This window comes from Hyla sarda, chromosome 7, assembly GCF_029499605.1.
Source record: "Hyla sarda isolate aHylSar1 chromosome 7, aHylSar1.hap1, whole genome shotgun sequence".
NCBI lineage: Eukaryota > Metazoa > Chordata > Amphibia > Anura > Hylidae > Hyla > Hyla sarda.
This window is the reverse complement of record NC_079195.1, coordinates 178,885,701-178,892,357: the sequence shown is the minus strand read 5'-3', so window position 1 is coordinate 178,892,357 and position 6,657 is coordinate 178,885,701.

Below are 6,657 nucleotides of genomic sequence, written 5' to 3'. Positions count from 1 at the left end.
ATAAAAACCTATACAGTGATCCCTCAAGTTACAATGGCTGCATTTTACAATATTTTCACCATACAATGGTCTTTTCTGGACCATTGTTACTGAAATCCAGACTCAACATACAATACTACAGCCAGTCCAGATCTACAAAACATACCAGTCCAATCAGAATAGGCATTTCAATGGTAAATCACCTGTATTAGGGTGCGTTCAGATGGCCATTTGCCCCTGTTTCATTTAAAATAAAAAAAAACGGATAGAAACGGCTGATCAAATGGGTATCAGTTTTTAAATTTTTTTTTTTAAGTATGAAAAATCAGCCACCTACAGACTGCCGCAGCCAGGACTACTACTACTACCATCATGGAACAGACTTGTTTCCATGGTGGGAGTAGTAGTTCCCCGGCTGCATGAGTCTGCCAGTGGCTTGGGAGGTTACATTAGTGCTTGTACTACTACCCCCATCATGGAACAGACTCTGTTCCATGATGGGGGTTGTAGTACAGGGGCTGAGGGATTGATCGCACTGGGTCTCACTTCCGAGACCCGATCCGTTCAGAAGTTATTAAGCAGTGGAGCGGGCGGCATGGTCCGCATCCCTGCAATCAACGATGTATTTTACTTTCATTTTTAAATTCCCCGCGGGGAGCTCTGAATGGCCCGTACTGAGAAGCCATTCAGGGCTCCCTGCGGGGATTTTAAAATGGACAATGTATATTAAAAGTGGGGGGCAAGATATATAGCGCTATATATCTAGCCCCTCAGCGCATTTATAACGATATAACCCCCGCCAGTGCAAAAATATATACCCTGCAGTATATATATATATATATATATATATATATATATGTGTGACCCCCCCACCGGTGCATTTATAATGTAACCCCCGCAGGCGCATTTATAATTTTATACCCCCGCCTGCGCAATTATCAATATATACCCCCCGCTGGTGCATTTGTCATTAATGCAGTGCTATCTGTGAAAAGCATTTTACGCGCAGAGCATCGCACCAGCCGCCGGCGGCGCCATGCTGCTGATAGAATACTATTCATACATAGCGCTGCAGGGGCATATAATATAGAAGTGTTGTGGGGGTAGATATATAGTATTATCTGGCCCCCACAGCACTTCTATATAATATGCCCCTGCAGCGCTATGTATAAATAGTAATCTATCAGCAGCATCGCGCCGGTGGCAGCTGGTGCGATGCTCTGCGCGTAAAATGCTTTTCACAGATAGCACTGCATTAATGACAAATGCGCCGGCGGGGGGGTATATATTGATAATTACGCAGGCGGGGGTATATAATTAAAAATGCGCCTGCGGGGGTTACATTATAAATGCGCCAGTAAGGGGTCACATATATATACTGTGGGGGTATATATTTTTGTGCTGGCGGGGGTTATATCTTTATAAATGCGCTGGGAGGCTAGATATATAGTGCTATATATCTTGCCCCCACAGCGCTTTTCATATACATTTTCCATTTAAAAAACCCCGCAGGGAGCCCTGGATGGCTCCTCAGTACCAGCCATTCAGAGCTTCCTGCGGGGAATTGCAAAATGAAAGTAAAATACATTGGTGATCGCAAGGTTGCGGACCATGCCGCCCCCTCCCCTGCTTAATAACTTCTGATCGGATCGGGTCTCGGAAGTGAGACCCGATGCGATCAATCCCTCAGCCCCTGTACTACAACCCCCATCATGGAACAGAGCCTGATCCATGATGGGGATAGTAGTACAAACACTAATGTAGTCCCCCCCCCAGCCACCGGCAGACTCCTGCAGCCGGGGAATTACTACTCCCATCATGGAACAGACTTGTTTCCATGATGAGAGTAGTAGTAGTCCCACAACACTGTAGTAGTCTGCTGATGTCACCTCTCCTGAGCATGCTCAGATGTAATTACGGATATTTTAAACCCGGGTGCAAACGGATGACATTAAAGGTTCATCCGTTTGCCATAGACTTCAATTTTAAAATTTTGATGTCCGTGTTTTCTTCCGTTTTTTTCATTTTTAAAGTTCTGTCATTATATCGGGGAAAACCTGCATGCAGTAATTTTTCTGCCACGATGTCCCGTCACTGTATCACGTCCGTAATGAATTACGGGCATATTCGGGTGCAAGCGGGCAGTTACAAAACCCCATAGGTTGCAATGCGATTTAGTCACGGCCGTCAGGGGTTTTGTAATGGTCGGTTTTCCCCAATATAGTGACGGAACTTGTGGCGGAAGTTCCTAAACGGAACTATTTCATAGTGTGAAAGAGGCCTTACTTTGACTGGTATGTCTGTATACCTTTATTTGAAATGTGTTAAAAAGCATAGAAATAATACCTTTCAATACAAGGCCATCATGTACAAAAAGCATGTACTGTGTACTTTTTGTTATGAAATGGGATTTAATGGCAGGCATATGCTTAGTTTCATATTTTGGGTGTGAACAGGGCCTGAGTTCATCTGATGGTTCAGACAAGAGAACCAATAGACTAGCGCTGTAGGGTTTAGGTTCTCTATTATGCCATTCAGTGACGCTATTATGGATTGTTACATAGGGGGATTTACTAACATTGGCATATTACATGCTAGTCTAAGGTGAACTCCCTCTGCAGTTAGTCTTGTCAGATTTATTAGGACACACCAGTCTCTTAATAAATTTGCCACTGTGCAGCAGCTGGCTGTGCGCCGCACACTGAAATCTACTCCAGCTCTGTGCTAGCATAGATTTTTTTCTGTTTTCCGTCATTTAAAGGGGTACTCCCGTGGAAAACTTTTTTTTTTTTTTATATCAACTGGTGCCAGAAAGTTAAACAGATTTTTAGATTAGAAAGAATGGAGAGGCTCCTGTGGGAAGTTTTGCAGATATGACCCGAGCTACTCAATCTGACACCTGTACCTAAGGTGTCTGCAAAAAACTACTAAAAGATAAAAAATATTGAGGCTCAAGGTCTGTAGATATTTTACACGCTTATTTATTAAATGATAATTGATGAATAATACATGTCACACTGTGACATAGCTATAAAATTAGCTGCTGAAGAAAGGACCTAGTGGGTCCTGAAACGTGTCCAGCAACCCCCCTGAGATTACCAAAAGACCACCTGTAATACTATCAGTACGTACAGTCAATAGGAATCCCACTCCATCACATTGCAACGACCTGTCAATTATCCTGTGAGCGCGCGGCTTGAGAACTCGAGCGCGCTCCCTAACCACGAGGACGCCACTGTGACTACGTGCCTGTAGAAGCGCTGCAGCCCCCGAGAACGCTGCCCACCATTCAGAAGCCCTGCTGTAATAGGAGTCGGTCGAGACTCCAGCGGTTTGCTCTCTTCCCAGAGAGCGGGCACGGGACGGCCGCGGAACATCGCTTCCAGCATCACAAGAAGTGGTAACTATAATATCTCCAACTGACATCCAGACTGGTGAGCGATCCTGTTACATTATACTATGCGCATAGTTTAAAGATTTGCCGGCAACCATTGTTGAACTCAGCGGCACTGCACTGATAAGTGAAAGTGTCCACAGGAGATCGCTACTGCCTATTGAGTTTTTGATATATGGATACATAACTGTCTCCTGAACTGTCACATTGTTGCATTGCTCCATCAGTGATTCTATTGGCATAGGATATGGATATCTAATTACCCCCTGAACTGTTACATTGTTCCATTGCCAAAAACTGTGAATTTATTGGCATACAGATATACAGATATTTCCTTTGACTGTCACAGGGCTTCAACGGATATATATTGACAGCATTACAGTGATTAGCTGCCTAGATAGAACTATTAATCAACGATGAGCAAAAGCTGTTTATTTCATCTATTTACGTATTTATCTATTTATCTACAGTGGTCTGGTTTTATTGCTATTTATATTTTAACTAATTAATATCTTCTTCATGTTATTTTATCATTATAATCACTCTGAACCTGCGGATTCACAAGGGCCCTGTGATCCCAGGACTATCAGTGTGACATGTATTATTCATCAATTATCATTTAATAAATAAGTGTGTAAAATATCTGCAGACCTTGAGCCTCAATATTTTTTATCTTTTAGATTTTTAAATTACTTCTATTAAAAAATCTTAATCCTTCCAATACATTTTATGGGCTGTATACTACAGAAGAAATGCTTTTCTTTTTGGATTTCTCTGATGTCACGACCACAGTGCTCTCTGCTGACACCTCTGTCCATTTTAGGAACTGTCCAGAGCAGCATATGTTTACTATGGGGATTTTCTCCTGCTCTGGACAGTTCCAAAAATGGACAGCAGAGGTCAGCAGAGAGCACTGTGGTCATGACATCAGAGAAATCCAAAAAGAAAAGCATTTCTTTTTTACTATATAGCCCATAAAAAGTACTGGAAGGATTATGATTTTTTAATAGAAGTAATTTACAAATCTGTTTAACTCTCTGGCAGCAGTTGATTTAAAAAAAAAAAAAAAAAAGTTTTCCACTGGAGTACCCCTTTAACTGGTGTAAATCATAGTATATTTTACAGGCTGCCATGGCCATGTCTCTTCTATGTCACAAGTGGTGGGCATGGAAGGCATCGGCCAAAAGTCACAGATTTCTGTCCAACTGAGTATTGAAAAACAATTAGCAATTTTTTTTACAACAAAAACCTGGTTTAAATGCTTAATATATGCCCCCCCCCCCCCACACACACACATTTAAATTTGCTTTAACATTATTTGACCAGATTTCTCCTATAGACCTCAGGTTCTAAAGTTCCAGCATACAGACATCCACACCAATGTCCATAGCCCAGAGAGGTGTCTGATCTCTAAAGTTAATAGCACTTACACAAACAAATAGTTTACTATCTGGCTTCCCAGTGTTGTAAAACATTAAAAGAATAACATCAGTACTTGCTCAAAAGTTTTTCTTGTTTTTTGGAGTAAGTGATATAGGACGGTAATAATTAAAGGGGTATTCCAGGCAAAACCTTTTTTTTATATATATCAACTGGCTCCACAAAGTTAAACAGATTTGTAAATTACTTCTATTAAAAAATCTTAATCCTTCCAATAGTTATTAGCTTCTGAAGTTTTCTGTCTAACTGCTCAATGATGATGTCACGTCACTGGAGCTGTGCATGATGGGAGAATATCCCCATAGGAACTGCACAGCTCCCGGGACGTGAGTCATCAGAAAGGAGTTAGACAGAAAACAGCAACTCAACATCAGAAGCTAATAACTATTGTAAGGATTAAGATTTTTTAATAGAAGTAATTTACAAATCTGTTTAAATTTCCGGAGCCGGTTGATATATAAAAAAAAAAGGTTTTGCCTGGAATACCCCTTTAATTATTACCGTCCTATATCACTTACTCCAAAAAACAAGAAAAACTTTTGAGCAAGTACTGATGTTATTCTTTTAATGTTTTACAACAAAAAAAAAAGTTTTTGCCTGGAATACCCCTTTTATAGTAGTGATAAGGGATTGTGTCATAGCATCTTAAAATAACTAAGGTTTTATCCATTTGGTTTTATACATTTTAGGATCCTCCCAGTTGATATCTTTTCAACAAAGATAATTTTCCTGTCCATCCCAGCAAGGATGAATAAGAACAGGAATAAAATGGCCAACAGGATATTAAATCTTACTCTAGAGATCATCTACCTGCTGACTGGAGAGGTGAGGGATCTGGGGAAATTTGTTGCTTCAATGACACATCTCTATTATGTATTTATTCTTATTCCTAAATAAATTTTGAACTCAACTGAAGAGTATAATTTAGGGTGCTTTCACACCACGTTTTGTACTTACGGTTCCCGAATACGGCTGGGAGGAGGGGGGGCGGGGCTTAATTGCGGCGCCCGCAGTCGGGAACCGTTTTTAATGCATGTCTATGAGCCGACCGGAGTGAACCGCAGCCTCTGGTCGGCTGCGTTTTTGTCCGTATGCGGTTTCCCGACCGTAGGCAAAAACGCGGTTGACCACGTTTTTGCCTGCGGTCGGGAAACCGCATACAGCCGAAAACGCAGCTGACCGGAGGCTGCGGTTCACTCCGGTCGGCTCATAGACATGCATTAAAAACGGTTCCCGAATGCGGCTGAGTGCGGGCGCCGCGATTAAGCCCCCCCCCCTCCTCCCAGCCGTATTCGGGAACCGTAAGTACAAAACGTGGTGTGAAAGCCACCTTTATACTGTACAAATTCTCAGAATCTCTCATTCCCAGGATTACACAGTAGTTAAGAAGACATTGTGTCAGAATAGGACATACAGCTGCAATTCACCTAAATTGGGAGAACAGAACAGGAGCCAGAGCCCCATCATGGAATATCCACCTTATTCCCAGCTACATGAGAGAAACAATAAAGAGAAGATCCTTGAACTCACCAACGAGATCACTGAGCTGCTGACCGGCGAGGTGAGCGATGCTGGGACATTACACAGTATGTAAGTACAGCAATGTCATTACATGATGACTTTGTATTTATCAGGTTCCTATAAGGTTTCTGGATGTCACTGTCTATTTCTCCTTGGAGGAGTGGAAATATTTGGAAGAAAACAAGGATCTATATAAAGACATCATTATGGAGGAGCACCAGTCCCTCGCATCACCAGGTAAGAAGAGCTTTTCATTGACTGTAAATAAGCAAGAGTGAGGGTCAGCTAGAAACACCTGATAAATCTATTTAATCAATGTATTT